Source organism: Cololabis saira, chromosome 10 (assembly GCF_033807715.1).
Source record: "Cololabis saira isolate AMF1-May2022 chromosome 10, fColSai1.1, whole genome shotgun sequence".
NCBI lineage: Eukaryota > Metazoa > Chordata > Actinopteri > Beloniformes > Belonidae > Cololabis > Cololabis saira.
In genome coordinates, this window is record NC_084596.1 from 66,158 (window position 1) to 93,669 (window position 27,512).

The window sequence follows — 27,512 nt, forward strand, 5'->3', positions numbered from 1 at the left end:
CTATTTTTTGCAGACCTCAGTCACGGCCACAACGTCGTGTTCAAAACATGCTGTTCTGGAAGACACGCGGCTCCGCGGCTCCGAGGTCTCTGGGGAAACCCGGTTCCCAGGCTGATTTATGGACCGTCTCTGGTTCTGATGGAGCGTCTCTGGTTCTGGGGAAACGACTCTCACCTCATCAAAGTCGGCCATGATCTCATTCAGGGTTAGGGTTAGGGTTAGGTGATAGATGATCATCTCATTCAGCAGACACTCCACTCCCATGATGTTCCCGTCCAGCTCCATGTAGAAGTCAGTGAAGTTAGAGATGGAGGCGAAGAGAACTCCGACCTGGTACTGGTGGTACAAGTCCTGCAGGAGAATAATACTATAATTATTATTATTATAACAGCACTCCGACCTGGTACTGGTGGTACAAGTCCTGCAGGAGAATAATACTATAATTACTATTATTGTAACAACACTCCGACCTGGTACTGGTGGTACAAGTCCTGCAGGAGAATAATACTATAATTACTATTATTATAACAGCACTCCGACCTGGTACTGGTGGTACAAGTCCTGCAGGAGAATAATACTATAATTACTATTATTGTAACAACACTCCGACCTGGTACTGGTGGTACAAGTCCTGCAGGAGAATAATAATAATAATAATAATAATAATAATAATAATAATAATAATAATAATAATAATAATAATAATAATGATAATAATATTATTATTATTATTATTATTATTATTATTATTATTATTATTATTATTATTATTATAAAGGACTGGTAGTAAGTCCTGGAGGAGAGAACACAACGTTCACAACCGGCCTGGAACTGATCTTGCCTTCCATTTGGAAGCTTTCTATGCTTCCTATTATTTTACCTCTTTTCTTTTAATTTTATTTCATTTTATTTGTTAATTATGTTTTAATTGTGTCTTGCTGCTTTGAATGTTGATGTAAAGCACTTGGAATTACGTTGTGTTGGATTGTGCTCTACAGATAAACTTGTCTATAAGCTCAGTTTATGTTTCTGACGGGTGATGCTGCCGCGCCGATTGAGAGAGGTTTATTTTCATCTTTTCCAGCTGGAGGAAGGTTGGGGTTCGGAGCTGAGCGGAGGGGAAGTTCCCCGATCAGTGGATGCAAACATATCAGCTTCACTTCAACGCTGACACATGTGGGAAGCTGCTAACGCTGACACATGTGGGAAGCTGCTAACGCTAACACATGTGGGAAGCTGCTAACGCTAACACATGTGGGAAGCTGCTAACGCTGACACATGTGGGAAGCTGCTAACGCTAACACATGTGGGAAGCTGCTAACGCTAACACATGTGGGAAGCTGCTAATGCTAACACATGTGGGAAGCTGCTAACGCTAACACATGTGGGAAGCTGCTAACACTAACACATGTGAGAAGCTGCTAACGCTAACACATGTGGGAAGCTGCTAATGCTAACACATGTGGGAAGCTGCTAACGCTAACACATGTGGGAAGCTGCTAACGCTGACACATGTGGGAAGCTGCTAACGCTAACACATGTGGGAAGCTGCTAACGCTAACACATGTGGGAAGCTGCTAACGCTGACACATGTGGGAAGCTGCTAACGCTAACACATGTGGGAAGCTGCTAACGCTAACACATGTGGGAAGCTGCTAATGCTAACACATGTGGGAAGCTGCTAATGCTAACACATGTGGGAAGCTGCTAACGCTGACACATGTGGGAAGCTGCTAACGCTGACACATGTGGGAAGCTGCTAACGCTGACACATGTGGGAAGCTGCTAACGCTAACACATGTGAGAAGCTGCTAACGCTAACACATGTGGGAAGCTGCTAACGCTAACAAATGTGGGAAGCTGCTAATGCTAACACATGTGGGAAGCTGCTAATGCTAACACATGTGGGAAGCTGCTAACGCTAACACATGTGGGAAGCTGCTAACGCTAACACATGTGGGAAGCTGCTAACGCTGACACATGTGGGAAGCTGCTAACGCTGACACATGTGGGAAGCTGCTAACGCTAACACATGTGGGAAGCTGCTAATGCTAACACATGTGGGAAGCTGCTAATGCTAACACATGTGGGAAGCTGCTAACGCTAACACATGTGGGAAGCTGCTAACACTAACACATGTGAGAAGCTGCTAACGCTGACACATGTGGGAAGCTGCCAACGCTAACACATGTGGGAAGCTGCTAACGCTAACACATGTGGGAAGCTGCTAACGCTGACACATGTGGGAAGCTGCTAACGCTAACACATGTGGGAAGCTGCTAACGCTGACACATGTGGGAAGCTGCTAACGCTGACACATGTGGGAAGCTGCTAACGCTAACACATGTGGGAAGCTGCTAACGCTGACACATGTGGGAAGCTGCTAACGCTAACACATGTGGGAAGCTGTTAACGCTTACACATGTGGGAAGCTGCTAACGCTAACACATGTGGGAAGCTGCTAACGCTAACACATGTGGGAAGCTGCTAATGCTAACACATGTGGGAAGCTGCTAATGCTAACACATGTGGGAAGCTGCTAACGCTAACACATGTGGGAAGCTGCTAACGCTAACACATGTGGGAAGCTGCTAACGCTGACACATGTGGGAAGCTGCTAACGCTAACACATGTGGGAAGCTGCTAACGCTAACACATGTGGGAAGCTGCTAACGCTAACAAATGTGGGAAGCTGCTAATGCTAACACATGTGGGAAGCTGCTAATGCTAACACATGTGGGAAGCTGCTAACGCTAACACATGTGGGAAGCTGCTAATGCTAACACATGTGGGAAGCTGCTAACGCTGACACATGTGGGAAGCTGCTAACGCTAACACATGTGGGAAGCTGCTAATGCTAACACATGTGGCAAGCAGCTAACGCTGACACATGTGGGAAGCTGCTAACGCTAACACATGTGGGAAGCTGCTAACGCTAACACATGTGGCAAGCAGCTAACGCTAACACAAGTGGGAAGCTGCTAACGCTGACACATGTTCAATTCAATTCAATTCTATTTTATTTATATAGCGTCTAATACAACAAAAGTTGTCTCTAGACGCTTTCCAGAGACCCAGAACATGAACATAAACATAAACATAAACCCCCAAGCAATTATTACATAAACAATGGCAGGTAAAAACTCCCCTAGTGGGAGAAAAACCTTAAGCCAAACAGTGGCAAGAAAAACTCCCCTTTAGGAGGAAGAAACCTTGAGCAGGACCAGGCTCGTAAGGGGGGACCCTCCTGCCGAGGGCCAGACTGGGGGGTCAGGGACGGCAACAGCACAGCAGGCAGGTGGAAGCAGCAACGGGATGACCAGGGGTGGGGACCCCAGGCCAGCACGCAGCTCCCGAAGCTCCGGCCCAATCAGCAAGTCCCAGGTTGGGGTGCAGGGTCGGGGAAACGTTGAAAAGGGGCAGGGCCAGGGAGAGGAGTCTTGACGGACAAACCTTCTCCCCCGCCTGACCGGGCCGTCACCCTGCCCCTCTCACTCCCACACTGCAGGATCTGGTGTTGCATTCAGACATGCTCTTCACCACCGGCAGAGGATGCTGCAACATGGACAAAAGAGAAAAAAAGAGAAGAGAAGAAAAAGGGGGGGCCAGCACAAGAAACTACAGGAGCGACTCTAACGCAACAGAATTTACACCACCTAGAGGTTTACCAACACCAGACAGAGGTTTACTAAACACTAACTATAGGCTTTACTAAACAGAAAGGTTTAAAGTTTAGTTTTAAAGGTGGAGGTGGTGTCAGCCTCCTTAACCCAGATTGGAAGTTGGTTCCATAGTAATGGTGCCTGATAGCAGAACGCCCGCCCTCCAAATCTACATTTAGATACTCTAGGAACTACGAGTAAACCTGCACTCTGAGAGCGGAGAGCTCTGCCAGGAACATAAGGCACTATCAGGTCTTGCAAATAATGCGGAGCTAAGCCGTTTGGGCTTTATATGCAAGTAAAAACATTTTAAATTGGATTCTGAATTTTACAGGTAGCCAATGGAGCGACGCTAACACTGGAGAGACGTGGTCTCTCCTGCTGATTCCTGTCAGCACTCGTGCTGCTGCATTCTGGATCAGCTGGAGCCTATTCAGCAAATTACTTATTCTATTCTATTGAATCAGAATCAGAATCAGAAAAGGGTTTATTGCCAAGTTTTCACACGAGGAATTTGTTATGGTGATTGGTGCAACACAATACAAATATAAAAACAAATATATAAGAGATAAAATAAAATGAAATGTAAAAACAATAAAAAGTATAAACAGTAAAATAAAATGTAGACAAAATGTAGACGAAATGTACAAAATTAGGTTCTAAAGTGCTGGGTGAGTATGTACAAAAGTGACTAAGGAACATAGGATAGGTAAAAAGTATAGACAGAAATGTACAATGAGGTTTGTAAAGTGCCGGATATGAGTCTGTGCAAAAGTTACAGGATTGGAATTTTTACGTTAATGTAACGTAGAGTGGGATGGGGGGGCAGTCCGTGGTAGTCGGGGGGGGGGGGGGGGGCCTTGTTGACGAGGACAGCTGCAGACGGGAAAAAACTGTTTTTGTGGCGTGAGGTTTTGGTCCTGATGGACCGCAGCCTCCTGCCAGAGGGAAGAGTCTGAAACAGTTTGTGTCCGGGGTGGGAGGGATCTGCTGCAATCTTTCCTGCACGCTTCAGGGTCCTGAAGGCGTGCAGGTCCTGGAGAGATGGGAGATTGCAGCCAATCACCTTCTCTGCAGAGCGGATGATACGCTGCAGCTGCTCCTGTCCTTTACAGTGGCAGTAGCGTACCAGACGGTGATGGAGGAGGTGAGGATGGACTCAATGATGGCCGTGTAAAACTGCGCCATCATTGTCTTTGGCAGGTTGAATTTTTTCAGCTGCCGCAGGAAGTACATCCTCTGCTGTGCTTTTTTGGTGAGGGAGGTGATGTTCAGCTCCCACTTGAGGTCCTGGGATATGGTGGTCCCCAGGAAGCGGTGGGACTCCACAGAGTCTGCTGGGGAGTCATACAGGGTGAGGGAGCAGGTGGGGCTGCGTTCCTCCTGTAGTCCACTATCATCTCCACTGTCTTTAGAGCGTTGAGCTCTAGATTGTTCTGACCGCACCAGGTCACCAGCTGGTCGACCTCCCACCTGTCGGCGGACTCATCACCATCAGAGATGAGTCCAATGAGGGTGGTGTCGTCCGCAAACTTCAGGAGCTTGACGGACTGATGACTGGAGGTGCAGCTGTTGGTGTACAGGGAGAAGAGTAGAGGTGAGAGAACGCAGCCTTGAGGGGATCCGGTGCTGATGGTCCGAGGGTCAGAGACATGTTTCCCCAGCTTCACCCACTGCTTCCTGTCAGACAGGAAGTCAGTGATCCACCTGCAGGTGGAGTCAGGCACGTTCAGCTGGGAGAGCTTGTCCTGGAGCAGAGATGGGATGATGGTGTTAAAAGCAGAGCTGAAGTCCACGAACAGGATCCTGGCGTAGGTTCCTGTGGAGTCCAGGTGCTGGAGGATGAAGTGCAGGGCCATGTTTACAGCATCGTCTACAGACCTGTTGGCTCTGTAGGAACTGCAGGGGATCCAGTAGTGGGTCGGTGATCTTCTTGAGGTGTGGCAGCACAAGGCGCTCAAAAGACTTCATGACCACAGAGGTCAGGGCGACGGGTCTGTAGCTGTAGGAAGCTGCTAACGTTGACACATGTGGGAAGCTTCTAACGCTGACACATGTGGGAAGCTGCTAACGCTGACACATGTGGGAAGCTGCTAATGCTGACACATGTGGGAAGCTGCTAACGCTGACACATGTGGGAAGCTGCTAATGCTAACACATGTGGGAAGCTGCACTATCGTCAGAGGCTGCTGGGAAAAGCTCCCGACGTCACAAACGTCGTCATCTCAGTCTGCGATGACGTCCAGGGAGCAGGGGAAGAGTTTTCCCCCCCGGGGGGGTTCTGGTGTCGGGGACACGCTAATGAAACCCAGCTAAACACAAGTGGACACGGACATATATCTCTGTTTATTTGCTAAATAAACAGAGATAAATGGATGAGAGCGTCTCGCTGGGAAACCACTGCAGTCATCGATGATTCGGCTGGAAACTCCCCGACTCAGCGGGATCTTCCCGCCGCCGAGAGCTCAAGAGATGTGGATAAAAAAAGCCTTGAATGTGGTCAGTTAAAGGCGCTGTGAGATCGAATCAAAGAACAGAAACATTTAACTGTAAAAGTAATTTACAGTTTAACGCAGCTGTCAGATTTTCCCCTCTCCTCAACAATCTTGTCATTTTCAAAAACTGCTGTCTCATATACAAAATACGTCACAGCGTAGCTCCGCCGCCACTCTGTAGCCTTATACAATTTAAATCACCCGCAAAAAATGTCAGCAGAGGGGCTGCTGGAGGTGATTGGTCCCAATCAGGAAAACTGGTTTTGGTCCTTCAGTTTTTACCTACAGGGTAATGAGTGGAATACAATCCCTCAAAACACGAGAGTCTAACTCATACAGCTCATCTAAGAAAAATCCAAAGAAATGGCTAAATGACAGCCAAATGTGTTGACACTAGTCCCTGATTTACCTGTAGTGCACGAGTCCCTGATTTACCTGTAGTGCATGTAGTCCCTGATTTACCTGTAGTGCATGTAGTCCCTTATTTACCTGTAGTGAATGTAGTCCCTGATCTACCTGTAGTGCATGTAGTCCCTGATTTACCTATAGTGCATGTAGTCCCTGATTTACCTGTAGTGCACTAGTCCCTGAACTACCTGTAGTGCATGTAGTCCCTGATTTACCTGTAGTGCATGTAGTCCCTGATTTACCTGTAGTGCACTAGTCCCTGATTTACCTGTAGTGCACTAGTCCCTGATTTTCCTGTAGTGAATGTAGTCCCTGATTTTCCTGTAGTGAATGTAGTCCCTGATTTACCTGTAGTGCATGTAGTCCCTGATATACCTGTAGTGCATGTAGTCCCTGATCTACCTGTAGTGCATGTAGTCCCTGATTTACCTGTAGTGCCCTAGTCCCTGATTTACCTGTAGTGCATGTAGTCCCTGATTTACCTGTAGTGCATGTAGTCCCTGATCTACCTGTAGTGTTTGTAGTCCCTGATTTACCTGTAGTGCATGTAGTCCCTGATTTACCTATAGTGCATGTAGTCCCTGATTTACCTGTAGTGTTTGTAGTCCTTGATTTACCTGTAGTGCATGTAGTCCCTGATTTACCTGTAGTGCACGAGTCCCTGATTTACCTGTAGTGCACGAGTCCCTGATTTACCTGTAGTGCATGTAGTCCCTGATCTACCTGTAGTGTTTGTAGTCCTTGATTTACCTGTAGTGCATGTAGTCCCTGATTTACCTGTAGTGCATGTAGTCCCTGATTTACCTGTAGTGCACTAGTCCCTGATTTACCTGTAGTGCATGTAGTCCCTGATTTACCTGTAGTGCATGTAGTCCCTGATTTACCTGTAGTGCATGTAGTCCCTGATTTAACTGTAGTGCATGTAGTCCCTGATTTACCTGTAGTGCATGTAGTCCCTGATCTACCTGTAGTGTTTGTAGTCCCTGATTTACCTGTAGTGCATGTAGTCCCTGATTTACCTATAGTGCATGTAGTCCCTGATTTACCTGTAGTGTTTGTAGTCCTTGATTTACCTGTAGTGCATGTAGTCCCTGATTTACCTGTAGTGCACGAGTCCCTGATTTACCTGTAGTGCATGTAGTCCCTGATCTACCTGTAGTGTTTGTAGTCCTTGATTTACCTGTAGTGCATGTAGTCCCTGATTTACCTGTAGTGCATGTAGTCCCTGATTTACCTGTAGTGCACTAGTCCCTGATTTACCTGTAGTGCATGTAGTCCCTGATCTACCTGTAGTGTTTGTAGTCCCTGATTTACCTGTAGTGCATGTAGTCCCTGATTTACCTATAGTGCATGTAGTCCCTGATTTACCTGTAGTGTTTGTAGTCCTTGATTTACCTGTAGTGCATGTAGTCCCTGATTTACCTGTAGTCCATGTAGTCCCTGATTTACCTGTAGTGCATGTAGTCCCTGATTTACCTGTAGTGCACTAGTCCCTGATTTACCTGTAGTGCACTAGTCCCTGATTTACCTGTAGTGCACTAGTCCCTGATTTACCTGTAGTGCACTAGTCCCTGATTTACCTGTAGTGCATGTAGTCCCTGATTTACCTGTAGTGCATGTAGTCCCTGATTTACCTGTAGTGCATGTAGTCCCTGATTTAACTGTAGTGCATGTAGTCCCTGATTTACCTGTAGTGATTATAGTCCCTGATTTACCTGTAGTGCATGTAGTCCCTGATTTACCTGTAGTGCACTAGTCCCTGATTTACCTGTAGTGCACTAGTCCCTGATTTACCTGTAGTGCACTTGTCCCTGATTTACCTGTAGTGCACTAGTCCCTGATTTACCTGTAGTGCACTATTCCCTGATTTACCTGTAGTGCACTATTCCCTGATTTACCTGTAGTGCATGTAGTCCCTGATGTTACCTGTAGTGCATGTAGTCCCTGATTTACCTGTAGTGTATGTAGTCCCTGATTTACCTGTAGTGCACTAGTCCCTGATTTACCTGTAGTGCACTAGTCCCCGATTTACCTGTAGTGCACTAGTCCCTGATTTACCTGTAGTGCACTAGTCCCTGATTTACCTGTAGTGCACTAGTCCCTGATTTAGCTGTAGTGCATGTAGTCCCTGATTTACCTGTAGTGCATGTAATCCCTGATTTACCTGTAGTGCACTAGTCCCTGATCTTCCTGTAGTGCATGTAGTCCCTGATTTACCTGTAGTGCACTAGTCCCTGATCAACCTGTAGTGCATGTAGTCCCTGATTTACCTGTAGTGCACGAGTCCCTGATTTACCTGTAGTGCATGTAGTCCCTGATTTACCTGTAGTGCACTAGTCCCTGATCAACCTGTAGTGCATGTAGTCCCTGATTTACCTGTAGTGCATGTAGTCCCTGATTTACCTGTAGTGCACTAGTCCCTGATTTACCTGTAGTGCATGTAGTCCCTGATTTACCTGTAGTGCATGTAGTCCCTGATTTACCTGTAGTGCACTAGTCCCTGATTTACCTGTAGTGCATGTAGTCCCTGATTTACCTGTAGTGCATGTAGTCCCTGATTTACCTGTAGTGCATGTAGTCCCTGATTTACCTGTAGTGCATGTAGTCCCTGATTTACCTGTAGTGCACTAGTCCCTGATTTACCTGTAGTGCACTAGTCCCTGATTTACCTGTAGTGCACTAGTCCCTGATTTACCTGTAGTGCACTATTCCCTGATTTACCTGTAGTGCATGTAGTCCCTGATTTACCTGTAGTGCATGTAGTCCCTGATTTACCTGTAGTGCATGTAGTCCCTGATTTACCTGTAGTGCACTAGTCCCTGATTTACCTGTAGTGCACTAGTCCCCGATTTACCTGTAGTGCACTAGTCCCTGATTTACCTGTAGTGCACTAGTCCCTGATTTACCTGTAGTGCACTAGTCCCTGATTTAGCTGTAGTGCATGTAGTCCCTGATTTACCTGTAGTGCACTAGTCCCTGATTTACCTGTAGTTCATGTAGTCCCTGATTTACCTGTAGTGCACGAGTCCCTGATTTACCTGTAGTGCATGTAGTCCCTGATTTACCTGTAGTGCACTAGTCCCTGAACTACCTGTACTGCATGTAGTCCCTGATTTACCTGTAGTGCACTAGTCCCGGATCTACCTGTAGTGCATGTAGTCCCTGATTTACCTGTAGTGCACGAATCCCTTATTTACCTGTAGTGCATGTAGTCCCTGATTTACCTGTAGTGCACTAGTCCCTGATCAACCTGTAGTGCATGTAGTCCCTGATTTACCTGTGGTGCATGTAGTCCCTGATTTACCTGTAGTGCATGTAGTTCCTGATTTACCTGTAGTGCACTAGTCCCTTATTTACCTGTAGTGAACTAGTCCCTGATTTACCTGTAGTGAACTAGTCCCTGATCTACCTGTAGTGCACTAGTTCCTGATCTACCTGTAGTGCACTAGTTCCTGATTTACCTGTAGTGCATTTAGTCCCTGATTTACCTGTAGTGCACTAGTCCCTGATTCACCTGTAGTGCACTAGTCCCTGATTTACCTGTAGTGCATGTATTCCCTGATTTACCTGTAGTGCACTAGTCCCTGATTTACCTGTAGTGCACTAGTCCCTGATTTACCTGTAGTGCACTAGTCCCTGATCTACCTGTAGTGCACTAGTCCCTGATTTACCTGTAGTGCATGTAGTCCCTGATTTACCTGTAGTGCATGTATTCCCTGATTTACCTGTAGTGCATGTAGTCCCTGATTTACCTGTAGTGCATGTAGTCCCTGATCTACCTGTAGTGCATGTAGACCCTGATCTACCTGTAGTGCATGTAGTCCCTGATCTACCTGTAGTGCATGTAGTCCCTGATTTACCTGTAGTGCATGTAGTCCCTGATTTACCTGTAGTGCATGTAGTTCCTGATTTACCTGTAGTGCACTAGTCCCTGATTTACCTGTAGTGAACTAGTCCCTGATTTACCTGTAGTGAACTAGTCCCTGATCTACCTGTAGTGCACTAGTTCCTGATCTACCTGTAGTGCACTAGTTCCTGATTTACCTGTAGTGCATTTAGTCCCTGATTTACCTGTAGTTCACTAGTCCCTGATTTACCTGTAGTGCACTAGTCCCTGATTTACCTGTAGTGCATGTATTCCCTGATTTACCTGTAGTGCACTAGTCCCTGATTTACCTGTAGTGCACTAGTCCCTGATTTACCTGTAGTGCACTAGTCCCTGATCTACCTGTAGTGCACTAGTTCCTGATTTACCTGTAGTGCATTTAGTCCCTGATTTACCTGTAGTGCACTAGTCCCTGATTCACCTGTAGTGCACTAGTCCCTGATTTACCTGTAGTGCATGTATTCCCTGATTTACCTGTAGTGCACTAGTCCCTGATTTACCTGTAGTGCACTAGTCCCTGATTTACCTGTAGTGCACTAGTCCCTGATCTACCTGTAGTGCACTAGTCCCTGATTTACCTGTAGTGCATGTAGTCCCTGATTTACCTGTAGTGCATGTATTCCCTGATTTACCTGTAGTGCATGTAGTCCCTGATTTACCTGTAGTGCATGTAGTCCCTGATTTACCTGTAGTGCATGTATTCCCTGATTTACCTGTAGTGCATGTAGTCCCTGATTTACCTGTAGTGCATGTAGTCCCTGATCTACCTGTAGTGCATGTAGACCCTGATCTACCTGTAGTGCATGTAGTCCCTGATCTACCTGTAGTGCATGTAGTCCCTGATTTACCTGTAGTGCATGTAGTCCCTGATTTACCTGTAGTGCATGTAGTTCCTGATTTACCTGTAGTGCACTAGTCCCTGATTTACCTGTAGTGAACTAGTCCCTGATTTACCTGTAGTGAACTAGTCCCTGATCTACCTGTAGTGCACTAGTTCCTGATCTACCTGTAGTGCACTAGTTCCTGATTTACCTGTAGTGCATTTAGTCCCTGATTTACCTGTAGTGCACTAGTCCCTGATTTACCTGTAGTGCACTAGTCCCTGATTTACCTGTAGTGCATGTATTCCCTGATTTACCTGTAGTGCACTAGTCCCTGATTTACCTGTAGTGCACTAGTCCCTGATTTACCTGTAGTGCACTAGTCCCTGATCTACCTGTAGTGCACTAGTCCCTGACTTACCTGTAGTGCATGTAGTCCCTGATTTACCTGTAGTGCATGTAGTCCCTGATTTACCTGTAGTGCATGTATTCCCTGATTTACCTGTAGTGCATGTAGTCCCTGATTTACCTTTAGTGCATGTAGTCCCTGATTTACCTGTAGTGCATGTAGTCCCTGATCTACCTGTAGTGCATGTAGACCCTGATCTACCTGTAGTGCATGTAGTCCCTGATCTACCTGTAGTGCATGTAGTCCCTGATCTACCTGTAGTGCATGTAGTCCCTGATATACCTGTAGTGCATGTAGTCCCTGATTTACCTGTAGTGCATTTAGTCCCTGATCTACCTGTAGTGCACTAGTCCCTGATCTACCTGTAGTGCATGTAGTTCCTGATTTACCTGTAGTGCACTAGTCCCTGATTTACCTGTAGTGCACTAGTCCCTGATTTACCTGTAGTGCACTAGTCCCTGATCTACCTGTAGTGCACTAGTCCCTGATTTACCTGTAGTGCACTAGTCCCTGATCTACCTGTAGTGCACTAGTCCCTGATTTACCTGTAGTGCATGTAGTCCCTGATTTACCTGTAGTGCATGTAGTCCCTGATTTACCTGTAGTGCATGTATTCCCTGATTTACCTGTAGTGCACTAGTCCCTGATTTACCTGTAGTGCACTAGTCCCTGATTTACCTGTAGTGCATGTGCTCCCTGATTTACCTGTAGTGCCTGTAGTCTCTGATTTACCTGTAGTGCACTAGTCCCTGATTTACCTGCAGTGTTTGTAGTCTCTGATTTACCTGTAGTGTTTGTAGTCCCTGATTTACCTGTAGTGCACTAGTCCCTGATTTACCTGTAGTGCCTGTAGTCTCTGATTTACCTGTAGTGCATGTAGTCCCTGATTTACCTGTAGTGCACTAGTCCCTGATTTACCTGTAGTGCACTAGTCCCTGATTTACCTGTAGTGCACTAGTCCCTGATTTACCTGTAGTGCACTAGTCCCTGATCTACCTGTAGTGCACTAGTCCCTGATTTACCTGTAGTGCACTAGTCCCTGATTTACCTGTAGTGCACTAGTCCCTGATTTACCTGTAGTGCACTAGTCCCTGATTTACCTGTAGTGCACTAGTCCCTGATCTACCTGTAGTGCGCTAGTCCCTGATTTACCTGTAGTGCATGTAGTCCCTGATTTACCTGTAGTGCATGTAGTCCCTGATTTACCTGTAGTGCATGTAGTCCCTGATTTACCTGTAGTGCATGTAGTCCCTGATTTACCTGTAGTGCACTAGTTCCTGATCTACCTGTAGTGCACTAGTCCCTGATTTACCTGTAGTGCACTAGTCCCTGATCTACCTGTAGTGCACTAGTCCCTGATTTACCTGTAGTGCATGTATTCCCTGATTTACCTGTAGTGCATGTAGTCCCTGATTTACCTGTAGTTCATGTAGTCCCTGATTTACCTGTAGTGCATGTAGTCCCTGATTTACCTGTAGTGCATGTAGTCCCTGATTTACCTGTAGTGCATGTAGTCCCTGATTTACCTGTAGTGCATGTAGTCCCTGATTTACCTGTAGTGCATGTAGTCCCTGATCTACCTGTAGTGCATGTAGTCCCTGATTTACCTGTAGTGCCTGTAGTCCCTGATTTAACTGTAGTGTACTAGGCCCTGATTTACTTGTAGTGCACGTAGTCCCTGATTTACCTGTAGTGACCCTGTACCTGATTTACGTGTAGTGCACTAGTCTATTCAATTCCATTTCAATTTTATTTATATAGCAGCTAATACAACAAAAGTTGTCTCTGGACGCTTTCCAGACACTCATGAACATAAACATAAACCCCCGAGCAATTATTACATAAACAATGGCAGGTAAAAACTCCCATAGTGGGAGAAAACCCTTAAGCCAAACAGTGGCAAGAAAAACTCCCCTTTAGGAGGGAAGAAACCTGGACCTGGCTAATAAGGGGGGACCCTCCTTTCCGCTGGTTCTCCGCTGCCTCAGCGCGGTGGGAATGTGGATGAAGCCGCGCGATTCTCGGCTGGTTCCCCAGATATAGCCAATAAAATTTTTTTATACTTTCTTACAAACCTATTTCATTGTGTTCCAATTGCTATGAAAGGTGCTCTAAACCACTTTCTGGAAGAACCTTTTCAGATGTCGAAATTAGTAGATTTCTCTGGTCGCGGTCCTCCAAACTCTTCTGGCGACCCGTATCCAAATCTTACTTTTACAGCCCAATGCTGTTCCAAACTTTAGGTAGCATTAGATTGAATCACACCCACCAGTGTGTCTTCTTCCATATGATTGCCGCAGCTCAGCTCACATGTCCCATTCAAACAATCCAACAATGAAACAATCCAATTATGTCCTCATGAAACAATCCAGTGGCAAGGCACTGGGGGTGGATGAGATCCGCCCTGAGTACCTCAAGTCTCTGGATGTTGCGGGGCTGTCGTGGCTGACACGCCTCTGCAGCATCGCGTGGCAGTCGGGGACAGTGCCTCTGGACTGGCAGACCGGGGTGGTGGTCCCTCTCTTCAAAAAGGGGGACCGGAGGTTGTGTTACAACTACCGGGGAATCACACTCCTCAGCCTCCCGGGGAAAGTCTATTCCAGGGTGCTGGAGAGGAGAATTCGGCCGATAGTCGAACCTCGGATTCAAGAGGAACAATGCGGTTTTCGCCCTGGCCGTGGAACGCTGGACCAGCTCTACACCCTCCGCAGGGTGCTCGAGGGTTCATGGGAGTTTGCCCAACCAGTCCACATGTGTTTTGTGGACTTGGAGAAGGCTTTCGACCATGTCCCACGTGGCATCCTGTGGGGGGTGCTCAGTGAGTATGGGGTCCGGGGCCCTCTATTAAGGGCTGTCCGGTCCCTGTATGACCGGAGCAGGAGCTTGGTTCGCATTGCCGGCAGTAAGTCAGACCTGTTCCCGGTGCGTGTTGGACTCCGGCAGGGCTGCCCTTTGTCACCAGTTCTGTTCATTATTTTTATGGACAGAATTTCTAGGCGCAGCCAAGTGCCGGAGGGGGTACGGTTCGGGAGCCACTTGATTTCATCTCTGCTCATCTGCTTTTTGCAGATGATGTGGTCTTGTTGGCTCCCTCGAGCCAGGACCTTCAGCATGCACTGGGGCGGTTTGCAGCCGAGTGTGAAGCAGCTGGGATGAGAATCAGCACCTCTAAGTCTGAGGCCATGGTTCTCGTCCGGAAAAAGGTGGCTTGCACCCTCCAGGTCGGGGGAGAGTTCCTGCCTCAGGTGGAGGAGTTCAAGTATCTTGGGGTCTTGTTCACGAGTGAGGGGAGAACGGAGCGCGAGATCGACAGGCGGTTCGGTGCGGCGGCCGCAGTAATGCGGTCATTGTATCGGTCCGTCGTGGTGAAGAGGGAGCTGAGCCGAAAGGCAAAGCTCTCGGTTTACCGGTCGATCTACGTTCCCACCCTCACCTATTGTCATGAACTCTGGGTCATGACCGAAAGAACGGGATCCCGGATACAAGCGGCCGAAATGAGTTTCCTCCGCAGGGTGGCGGGGCGCTCCCTTAGAGATAGGGTGAGGAGCTCTGTCACCCGGGAGGAGCTCGGAGTAGAGCCGCTGCTCCTCCACATCGAGAGGAGTCAGCTGAGGTGGCTCGGCCACCTGTATAGGATGTCCCCTGGACGCCTCCCTCGTGAGGTGTTCCGGGCATGTCCCACCGGGAGGAGGCCCCGAGGAAGACCCAGGACACGCTGGAGTGACTACGTCACTCGGCTGGCCTGGGAACGCTTTGGAGTCCCCCCGGAAGAGCTGGAGGAAGTGTCTGGGGAGAGGGAAGTCTGGGGATCCCTCCTCCGACTGCTGCCCCCGCGACCCGGACTCGGATAATGCGGTGGACAATGGATGGATGGATGGATGAAACAATCCAACAACGTCCTCAATCCTTCCTCTTTGGAGATGTTTCTTACTTTTTGTTGTGACCCAACTAGCCACGGTGGTGAATGGAACCTTAGACGAAAACTTCTTTACACGCACCTTATTGTTTGTTTGTTGTTGCTTCACCGATCTTCTCTCTCTCTCTCTTGATTGTTGTGGGATGTTGTTTTCTTTGCAGTTTATATAACATTTAATAAAGGGTTTAACATACGTGCTGCGTGCGGTAAGAAACGTTATTCTCCATGTGGTTCCAAACACGCTGCGCCCACACACCTGTGTCTATTTATCACCTAATTGCATGACGTGACCCATTACCAAGGTTATGGCTGCCCCCTTGTGGCTTGGTATATAAATAACACCCAAAATTAACTTCCAACCAAAAGAAACCAAAAACACCCATGTTGGCTCCAACAATTTTTTTATACTTTCTTACAAACCTATTTCATTGTGTTCCAAATGCTCTGAAACGTGCTCTAAACCACTTTCTGGAAGAACCTTTTCCATACCTGCCAACATTGGGCTGTGAAAAAGAGGGAGATTTTCTGGGGTAGCGGTTGGAATGCTCCACTCACAACACCCCCCCCTGATATAAACAAAGTGACTTTTAATGAGCTTTAAATCCATAGCTACAATGAAATGTGCTAAAATGTACCTCCCAAAATGATTCTACAGCCTTCTTAGAGCCAAATAAGTTTAGTATTAATAACAATAAAATACAATATTTGTAGAATTTTCCAGGTTCCCTTTGTCACCCAAGGACCTTTTGTAGTTGTAGTCTCAGACTTTGCAGCTTCAATCACTTTCTTGGAGGAACATACTTGTGGCCAAGGCTGGTATGGTTTATCTTGCAAGAAAGAAGTGCGCAAAGAGTAGAATTATCCATACTCATTGTGTTTTCTGTGAGGATCTTTTTCACCATGCTGAATGAGCTCTCTGAGCTTCATTGCTGTGAGAGATGCAGACCATTGCCTTCATCAGTGATGTCAGATTTGTAAAGCTCTCCTCTTTCCCTAGAAGAACCAGAACCTTCAACTCTCTCTTCCTGTGGGAGATCCTTGCTTGCTATGACTTGATATTCCACCAACTCTTCCCTCAGATTTCTTTCAAAGCATTTTATAAAACAAGACAAATTTTCAAATTTTCAAATAACAAAATAACATATCTTAACCATTTTCCAAACAATAAAATAACTGAAACAATTTGAAAAATGGTTCAAATATGTTTTGTAACTTGAAAATTTTAAAATATGTTTATGTAATGCTTTGCTGATGAGAGAATATTTTTCTCTATTTTTCTTATTTTTGTGAGGGTGTATATATATTGTTTTTCGGCACTACCTTGTTCTCTATAGCTGATATAACATTAATTACTGTGGGATAAATAAAGTTCTTATTTTTTCCATTTGAGAAAATTAAACATATTATATTTGGTGCCTAACTGTTTCCCAAGTATATTAGTGCGTGTGTGAATGAATAAATGAGACGTAAAACGTAAATTTCTTTGTAGAAAGGCGCTTTATGAAAATAAGTCCATTCAGCGCAGTCTTGCCACATCCAATATGGCGGCGACGTTGACGGATCGCAGCAGCTCCATGGAAGGAGCTTCGACGTAGGCAGTGCTTTTGGGTTGGGTTGCCAGGTTTGTCAGGAACCCGTTAATATAATACATCCATGCAGGAACCCCGGCACATGAAACACCATTGACTCATTTCACTTTAAAATCGGGAGATACGCGGGAGAAATGACAAATCGGGAACAGGGCGGGAGAAATGGTTGAAAATCGAGAGACTCCCCCTTAAATCGGGAGTGTTGGCAGGTATGCTTTTCGGACGTTGAAATTAGTAGATTTCTCCGGTCGCGGTCCGCATAACTCCCATGTCTTTTCTTAAGGTGCCACGTGGCGTTCGCTCACGGTTCTTAATACGAGTCCGAGACCACCACGACAGAGTTTAGAATATTCTGGAGGGTAGAACGGCGTCGTTCAGCCCGAGTTTTGACCGCTAAATCGCTCGGGTCGGGACTTCCAGCCGAGGACCGGTGATCGACGAAAAAGTGTCCGACAACGGTGCTCCTTTCTCGGACTCGGCCGGCTGGAAGTCCCGGTCCTTGGCCCGGTTCTCATGAATTTTAGAGGACCTCCAGCGGGGTCTCTGAGACCCCAAAGACGCTCATCAGCCTGTGTCAGGCAGTTAATATGTTTCTTTTTTTTCCTGCAAAGTTTGACATTTTAAAGTGTAGGTGAAAGGAGAATGACTGGCTCTTCGTCAGTTGTGGAACTGCAACAAAAAATTAATTTCTGCATGAGACCAAATGCGAGAAAGAGATGGTAGGCCTTCCTGTCCTGTCCACCAAGAAGGACTGCAGTGGTTTTCCAAGTCTAAATAATGTTATTGCAAAGTCACACATGTTTCCGCCCAGTTTGGAACAGGGGACCTTTCGCGTGTGAGGCGAACGTGATAACCACTACACTACGGAAACTGAAATTGGCGGGTAAAATCCCAAAAAATCCTGTAAAAAATATCTGCTACAATTCTTGACAGCAAGATACCTGCAGGTCAAGTCAAAGTCCAAATAAGATCCTGATTACAACTGAAAAAGTAATTGCACCAATCCAAAGGATTGTGCTGCAACCTTGAGATACCAAATGATAAACAGGAGATTACCACCTTTCCGCTGGCTCTCCGCTGCCTCAGCACGACGGGAATGTGGATGAATCAGCACGACGGGAATGTGGATGAAGCCGCGCAATTCTCGGTTGGTTTCCCAGATATAGCCAATAACATTTTTTTTATACTTTCCTACAAACTTATTTCACAATAAAATATTTGCCAAATCCAAATTTGTGTAAAGTTGCCCATATAAATTTTCAATTTACTCGATCAAATGCTTTTTTTTGCGTCTAGAGATATAATAGTAGTTTCCTGTTTATTGTTACTCAAATTATCTATCTATCTACCGGGGGTGGATGAGATTCGCCCTGAGTACCTCAAGTCTCTGGATGTCGTAGGGCTGTCTTGGTTGACACGCCTCTGCGACATTGCATGGAGGAAGGGGACAGTACCGCTGGAGTGGCAAACCGGGGTGGTGGTCCCTCTGTTTAAAAAGGGGGACCGGAGAGTGTGTTCCAACTACAGGGGGATCACACTTCTCAGCCTCCCGGGGAAAGTCTACGCCAGGGTACTGGAGAGGAGAATACGGCCGATAGTCGAACCTCGGATTCAGGAGGAACAATGCGCTTTTCGTCCCGGTCGTGGAACACTGGACCAGCTGTATACCCTCCGCAGGGTGCTCGAGGGTTCATGGGAGTTGGACCAACCAGTCTACATGTGTTTTGTGGATCTGGAGAAGGCATTTGACCGTGTCCCTCGTGCCATTCTGTGGGGGGCGCTGAGTGAGTATGGAGTCCGGGGCCCTCTACTAAGGGCTGTCCGGTCTCTGTATGATCGAAGCAGGAGTCTGGTTGGCATTGCCGGCAGTAAGTCAGACTTGTTCCCAGTGCATGTTGGACTCCGGCAGGGCTGCCCTTTGTCACCGGTCCTGTTCATAATTTTTATGGACAGGATTTCTAGGCGCAGCCAGGGGCCGGAGGGGATCCGGTTTGGGAACCTCAGGATTTCATCTCTGCTTTTTGCAGATGATGTTGTCCTGTTGGCTTCATCGGACCGGGACCTTCAGCATGTGCTGGGGCGGTTTGCGGCCGAGTGCGACGCGGCAGGGATGAGAATCAGCACCTCCAAGACCGAGGCCATGGTTCTCGACCGGAAAAGGGTGACATGCCTTCTCCGGGTGGGTGGAGAAGTCCTGCCTCAGGTGGAGGAGTTCAAGTATCTCGGGATCTTGTTCACGAGTGAGGGAACAATGGAGCGTGAGATTGACAGGCGGATCGGTGCAGCGTCCGCAGTAATGCGGTCGATGTACTGGACCGTCGTGGTGAAGAGGGAGCTGAGTCGAAAGGCAAAGCTCTCGATTTACCGGTCAATCTACGCCCCTACCCTCACCTATGGTCATGAACTTTGGGTAGTGACCGAAAGGACAAGATCGCGGATACAAGCGGCCGAGATGAGTTTCCTCCGCAGGGTGGCTGGACGCTCCCTTAGAGATGAGTTTCCTCCGCAGGGTGGCTGGACGCTCCCTTAGAGAAGAGTTTCCTCCCTTAGAGATGAGTTTCCTCCCTTAGAGATGAGTTTCCTCCGCAGGGTGGCTGGACGCTCCCTTAGAGATAGGGTGAGGAGTTCGGTCACCCGGGAGGAGCTCGGAGTCGAGCCGCTGCTCCTTCACATTGAGAGGAGTCAGCTGAGGTGGCTTGGGCATCTGTACCGGATGCCTCCTGGACGCCTCCCTAGGGAGGTGTTCCAGGCATGTCCCACCGGGAGGAGACCCCGGGGAAGACCCAGGACACGCTGGAGAGACTATGTCTCTCGGCTGGCCTGGGAACGCCTCGGACTCCCCCCGGAAGAGCTGGAGGAAGTGTCTGGGGTGAAGGAAGTCTGGGCATCCCTGCTGAGGCTGCTGCCCCCGCAACCCGGTAACGGATAAAGCGGGAGAAGATGACCAAATTATCTATAATATTGAGTAATCTACAAGTGCTAGTAGAAGAATGTCTACCCTTAAGAAAACCTGTTTGATCCAGATGTATAATAAAAGGGGTAATTCTTTTCAGACGTTTGGAAAGAGCTTTGCTGATTGAGATATTTCTATCTACATTTATTAGTGATATTGGGCGGTAGCTCGATGGGCGCAAAGGATCCATATCTGGTTTCAATAAGAGACTAATATAAGTGTCATGCTGAGTGTCATGCTGTGTTTAATTGTATATTTATTTATTGTCTTAAACATTTTACTTGCATGCGTGTTTTTGTTGCTTTGTTTAGTTACTGGTATTGTTTGAAATGTAACTTTTTCTGTATTTTGAGTTTGTCATGCAATTACTTTTTGAGTTGATTAGACACAGCTGAACATTATTAACCTTCCTGTTATGTTCGTTTCTCAGGTACAGCAATGCTGTTCCCGGGTCAATTTGACCCGGTGCATGTTTAAATACCCAAAGGTCAGAAACCAAAAAAATCCAAACAAACATTGTTAATATGTCATTACTAACTCCATTACTAACTATTCTATCAATATTTAGTGCAATGGTGTTCCTTACCTCTGACAGGTAATTCCAATTATGATATGATTCACTCGTTTTTCATAAAAAATACATGTTTAAACTTTTTTTTTAATGTTTCACCACTTTATTACTTTTGAAAGACCAACATATAAAACACAATAGTTTTACACAACAGTGAAACACAGTATTTACATTTTGCTTTGCTCATGCACTGTTTGTGAACCAGAAATGAACAAAATCGCAATACAACAAACAAGCAATTGCAATATCAATTAAAGCTGCAAGCAGCGATGAACGGGCCCTCGCACTCACGGCCACCGCCCCCCCATAAGCATATCAGACATGACACCACCCATGACTTCCTATGTCAAACCATTCAAAAGTTATAGCAGAAAAAAGGGACAACCAATCAGAAGAAGGGGCGGGGCTAATTTTCACCAATTATGGTCAAGGACTCAATACCGAGTCCGATGACACCACCCACGACTCATTATGTCAAACCTTTCAAAAGTTATGGCAGATAAATGTATTCTAGGGGGAGCTGTTGAGCCGTTAGGCCACGCCCATTAATGCGAACCATGAAATATCAAATTTATCGTCAGGCCTGGCTTGCATGCAAAATTTGGTGACTTTTGGAGAACTATCAAATATGGACCAATCAGATGAAGGGGGGCGCGCTTTTTGGCGTCTAGTGTCGCCACGGTAACGCTTTTGAAAGAGAAAAGTAATGCGTGTCGTCGCAAGATGGAGACGCACATTTTGATGTATAACACACCTGGGTGCACCTTACGGTTCGGGCCGTATTAACGGCCGAAGGAATGGCATAAATTGCGCCAAAATTACACAATTAATTCAAAATGGCTGACTTCTTGTTCGGTTTCGGCCATGGTGCCAAGAGACTTTTCCTTAAGTTGCGACATGATACAGGTGTGTACCGATTTTCGTGCATGTACGTCAAACCGTATTGTGGGGCTCGAGGCACAAAGTTTTCCGGGGGGCGCTGTTGAGCCATTTTGCCACGCCCATGAATACAAACCATTAAATATCAAATTTATCGCCAGGCCTGCCTTGCATGCAAAATTTGGTGACTTTTGGGGAACTATCAAATATGGACCAATCAGATGAAGGGGGGCGCGCCTTATGGCATCTAGCGTCGCCACGGTAACACTTTTGAAAGAGAAAAGTAATGCGCGTAGTCGCAGGATGGAGACACACATTTTGATGTATAACACATCTGGGTTCACGATACGGTTCGGGCCGTATTCATTCTCAAAGGAATGGCATATATTGCTCCAAAATTACGCGATTAATTCAGAATGTTCAAAATGGCCGACATTCTGTTCGGTTTCGGCCATGGCGCCAAGAGACTTTTCTTTAAGTTGCGACATGATACAGGTGTGTACCGATTTTCGTTCATGTACGTCAAACCGTATTATGGGGCTTGAGGCACAAAGTTTTTTCTGTCTGAACCAATCAGATGAACGGTGGGCGCGCTTTTTGGCGTCTAGCGTCGCTACGGTAACGCTTTTGAAAGAGAAAAGTAATGCGTGGTGTCGGAGGAAGGAGACGCACATTTTGATGTATAACACACCTGGGTGCACGTTACGGTTCGGGCCGTATTAACTGCCGAAGGAATGGCATAAATTTCGCCAAAATGACACGACTAATTCAAAATGGCCGACTTCCTGTTTGGTTTCGGGCATGACCCCAAGAGACTTTTCTTTAAGTTGGGTCATGATACAGGTGTGTACCGATTTTTGTGCATGTACGTCAAACCGTATTGTGGGGCTTGAGGCACAAAGTTTTCAAGGGGGCGCTGTTGAGCCATTTTGCCACGCCCAATAATGCAAACCATTAAATATAAAATTTTTCGCCAGGCCTGGCTTGCGTGCAAAATTTGGTGACTTTTTAGGCACGTTTAGGGGGGCAAAAAGGCCTTCCTTTTGTCAGAACAATAAGAAGAAGAAGAAAAAGAATAATTCCTGCAAATACAATAGGGCCTTCGCACTGCAAGTGCTCGGGCCCTAATTAAAGCTGCAAGCAGCGATGAACGGGCCCTCGCACTCACGTCCACCGCCCCCCATAAGCATATCAGAAATGACAGCACCCACGACTCTCTATGTCAAACCCTTAAAAAGTTATAGCAGAAAATAGGGACAACCAATCAGAAGAAGGGCCGGGGCTAATTAAGGCCAACGAAGCTTAAGAACTCATTACAGAGTCCCATGACACCACCCACGACTCTCTATGTCAAAACATTCAAAAGTTATAGCAGAAAAAAGGGACAACCAATCAGAAGAAGGGGCGGGGCTAATTCAGGCCAATGAAGGTCAAGGACTCCATACAGAATCTGATGACACCACCCACGACTCTCTATGTCAAACCATTCCAAAGTTATGGCAGAGAATAGTTTTCTAGGGGGCGCTGTTGAACCGTTAGGCCACGCCCATTAATGCAAACCATGAAATATCAAATTTATCGCCAAGTCTGGCTTGCATAAAAAATTTGGTGACTTTTGGAGAACTATCAAATATGGACCAATCACATGAAGGGGGGGCGCGCCTTTTGGCGTCTAGCGTCGCCACGGTAACACTTTTGAAAGAGAAAAGTAATGCGTGTTGTCGCAGGATGGAGACGCACATTTTGATGTATAACACACTTGGGTGCACGTTACGGTTCGGGCCGTATTAACTGCCGAAGGAATGGCATAAATTGAGCCAAAGTGACACGATTAATTAAAAATGGCTGACTTCCTGTTCGGTTTCGGCCATATCGCCAAGAGACCTTTCTTTAAGTTGTGTACTGATACAGGTGTGTAGCGATTTTCGTGCATGTACGTCAAACCGTATTGTGGGGCTTGAGTCACAAAGTTTTCCGGGGGGCGCTGTTGAGCCATTTTGCCAAGCCCATTAATGTAAACCATTAAATATCACATTTTTCGCCAGGCCTGACTTGCATGCAAAATTTGGTGACTTTTTGGGCACGTTTAGGGGGGCAAAAAGGCCCTCCTTTCGTCAGAAGAAAGAAAAAAGAAAAAAGAAAAATTCCTACAGATACAATAGGGCCTTCGCACTGCAAGTGCTCGGGCCCTAATTAAAGCTGCAAGCAGCGATGAACGGGCCCTCGCACTCACGGCCACCGCCCCCCATAAGCATATCAGAAACGACACCACCCACGACTCTCTATGTCAAACTATTCAAACGATATAGCAGAAAAAAGGGACAACCAATCAGAAGAAGGGGCGGGGCTAATTTTCATCAATTATGGTCAAGGACTCAATACCGAGTCCCATGACACCACCCACGACTCTTTATGTCAAACCTTTCAAAAGTTATGGCAGAGAAAAGTATTCTAGGGGGCGCTGTTGAGCCGTTAGGCCACGCCCATTAATGCAAACCATGAAATATAAAATGTATTGCCAGGCCTGACTTACATGCAAAATTTGGTGACTTTTGGAGAACTATCAAATATGGACCAATCAGATGAAGGGGGGCACGCTTTTTGGCGTCTAGCGTCGCCACGGTAACACTTTTGAAAGAGAAAAGTAATGGGCGTAGTTGCAAGATGAAGACGGACATTTTGAGGTATAACACACCTGGGGGCACGTTACGGTTCGGGCCGTACTAATTGCCGAAGGAATGGCATAAATTGCGCCAAAGTTACACAATTAATTCAAAATGGCTGACTTCCTGTTCGGTTTCGGCCATGGCGCCAAGAGACTTTTCTTTAAGTTGCAACATGATACAGGTGTGTACCGATTTCCGTGCATGTACGTCAAACCGTATTATGGGGCTTGAGGCACAAAGTTTTCCGGGGGGCGCTGTTGAGTCATTTTGACACGCCCATTAATACAAACCATGAAATATCAAATTTTTCGCCAGGCCTGCCTTGCATGCAAAATTTGGTGTCTTTTGGAGAACTATCAAATATGGACCAATCAGATGAAGGGGGGCGCGCTTTTTGGCGTCTAGCGTCGCCACGGTAACACTTTTGAAAGAGAAAAGTAATGCACGTAGTCGCAGGATAGAGACACACATTTTGATGTATAACACACCTGGATGCACGTTACGGTTCGGGCCGTATTAATTCTCGAAGGAATGGCTCATATTGCTCCAAAATTACGCGATTAATTCAGAATGTTTAAAATGGCCGACTTCCTGTTCGGTTTCGGCCATGGCGCCAGGAGACTTTTCTTTAAGTTGCGACATGATACAGGTGTGTACCGATTTTCGTACATGTACGTCAAACCGTATTCTGGGGCTTGAGGCGCAAAGTTTTTTCGGTCTGAACCAACCAGATGAAGGGTGGGCGCGCCTTTTGGCGTCTAGCGTCGCCACGGTAATGCTTTTGAAAGAGAAAAGTAATGCGTGTTGTCGCAGGATGGAGACACACATTTTGATGTATAACACACCTGGGTGCACGTTACGGTTCGGGCCGTATTAACTGCCGAAGGAATGGCATAAATTGCGCCAAAGTGACACGATTAATTCAAAATGACTGACTTCCTGTTCGGTTTCGGCCATGTCACCAAAAGACCTTTCTTTAAGTTGTGTACTGATACAGGTGTGTAGCGATTTTCGTGCATGTACGTCAAACCGTATCGTGGGGCTTGAGGCACAAAGTTTTCCGGGGGGCGCTGTTGAGCCATTTTGCTACGCCCATCAATGTAAACCACTAAATATAAAAATTTTCGCCAGGCCTGGCTTGCATGCAAAATTTGGTGACTTTTTGGGCACGTTTAGGGGGCAAAAAGGCCCTCCTTTTGTCAGAAGAAAAAGAAAAAGAAAAAGAAAAAGAAAAAGAAAAAGAAAAAGAAAAAGAAAAAGAAATAAAATTCCTACAGATACAATAGGGCCTTCGCACTGAAGGTGCTCGGGCCCTAACAAGGTGTGTCTGTGTGTGTGCATGTGTGTCTGTCTGTATGTCTGTACATCTACACAGCACACGAGTGACATGTCATCACACTGTGCTTTGTGCAAATTAATTTTGCACATTTCACGCAGGTCATGCTTGTCTTGACATCGTCAGATGGCCTGCAGACCTGGCACCTCTTCCTCTTTCTCTTCCCCTCAGCAGCAACCTATAAACAAGAGGACCCTGATTACTTTACTATGGTATCTTTTTTGCTGATCCCAAGACACACACAACGCACTCTCATACTGTACACTTATACACTTATACACACACACACACACACACACACACACACACACACACACACACACACACACACACACACACACACACACACACACACACACACACACACACACACTTACCTCACGCACTGGTGTACTTGATGCAGTTCTCTCCTGGATCTCCGTCACCATGGCTGCAGCAGCTGGGGTCCTTGGCAGGTGCTGCCTCCGTTGGATGTGCGGTGTCACAAGCGCCTTCCCCAGCTCCTCGAGAAAGATGCGCCTCTTGTACAGCTTTGACACATTCCAGTCAGGAAAGATCTCAGTCCAAATGACAAATGCATTGTAGGCCGCTACATCGATCATATTATAAAAGATGACCAATGGCCAGCGCGCAGTCATTCGTTTGGTGCTGTAGGACCCTGTCACTTTATCTAAATTGTCTACCCCCCCCTTTGGTGGCATTGTAATCGAGGATCATGCTTGGTTTCTGGTCCTCTCTTGGCTGATTTCAGCATTTTTGTGCAGAGTGCTCATGAGCACAACATTTTTTCCCTTTTTGGGGCAGTAAGACACTAGGGCTGTGGTGTCTGTGAAGGCAAACATGGAAGATTGAGGGGCCCTGTTTTTGATTACCAGCAGCTCAGCAGGGAGTTCAGTCCTGTTCTTTCGGACAGTTCCGACCATTGTGAGCTTTCTCTTGACAAACTCCTGACCCAAGTTGTAGTTGGTGAAAAAATTGTCGGTTATGTTGTGTCCCCTGAAACTCTGTGCCATGTCGAGCACTACCCTTGTTCCCTGATTTTTCTCTGGGGCTCCTCCAACCGGCTTTCCAGTGTAAACCTGCATGTTCAATGCATAGCTGGTGTTTGCATCACATGCTGCCCAGATTTTGATACCATATATTTAGCTGGTTTGGAAGGCATGTATTGCCTAAATGGACAGCGACCTCTGAATGCCACCAGCCTTTCATCCACTGTGATATTAGGGCCTGGGTTATAGAGTAGTGGAAGTTGCATTACCCACTTGTCCCACACTGTCCTAATAGCTTCCAGCTTGTCTCTCTCCCGTCTACCAGCCCTTGTCTCTCGATTTTCAAATCGGATTACTCTGGAGAAAATGTGAAAAGTCTCCAGAGACATTGTCGCTTGAAATATAGCCCTGCCTGTCTCAGCATCCCAAAGACTGGCTGTCGATTCATCCTTCGACTTATAGACCCCAGCCAGGATGAGGACCCCCAAATACGCATCGAAATGTGTTTTGTCCAGCTCCTTCCACTTCTCCACCAACACACGCCTCCCTTCTAGATTGGTCATTTCCAGAATTATTTTCTTTATTGAATCTGGCATGACCAGCTCAAAAGCTGACTTGATGTCAGTCACACGAGTCACTGCCATCCTAGTGGGCCCTGGCACTGTCTTTATTATGTTTTCTGCAGACAGTTTTGCCTGACGCACATTTGGGGATGACGACCACTGTATTTCACCATTTTTTGACATGAATGTCATGCTTGGAGGAATAGGAACAGCAATTCCTTCATCTGGTTCAAAATCAGAATCATTAGAATCAGAATTCAGCTCGAGACAGTCTTCATCTTCAGACACATCCTCCTCTATTTCACTGTCATGATCAATGATGACTTCCAGAGCCTCCTGGACTGTCAATCTTTTGCTTCTGCTGCTCAT

At 46.5% G+C, this 27,512-nt stretch overlaps 1 non-coding gene and 1 pseudogene across 1 annotated transcript; both read right to left on the reverse strand.

The window, feature by feature from the left end:
- LOC133451724 (piggyBac transposable element-derived protein 4-like) lies at nt 1-27,512 on the reverse strand (annotated as a pseudogene).
- trnav-cac (transfer RNA valine (anticodon CAC)) lies at nt 17,985-18,057 on the reverse strand. Its single transcript has one exon. It is a non-coding gene; the product is annotated as a tRNA-Val (tRNA).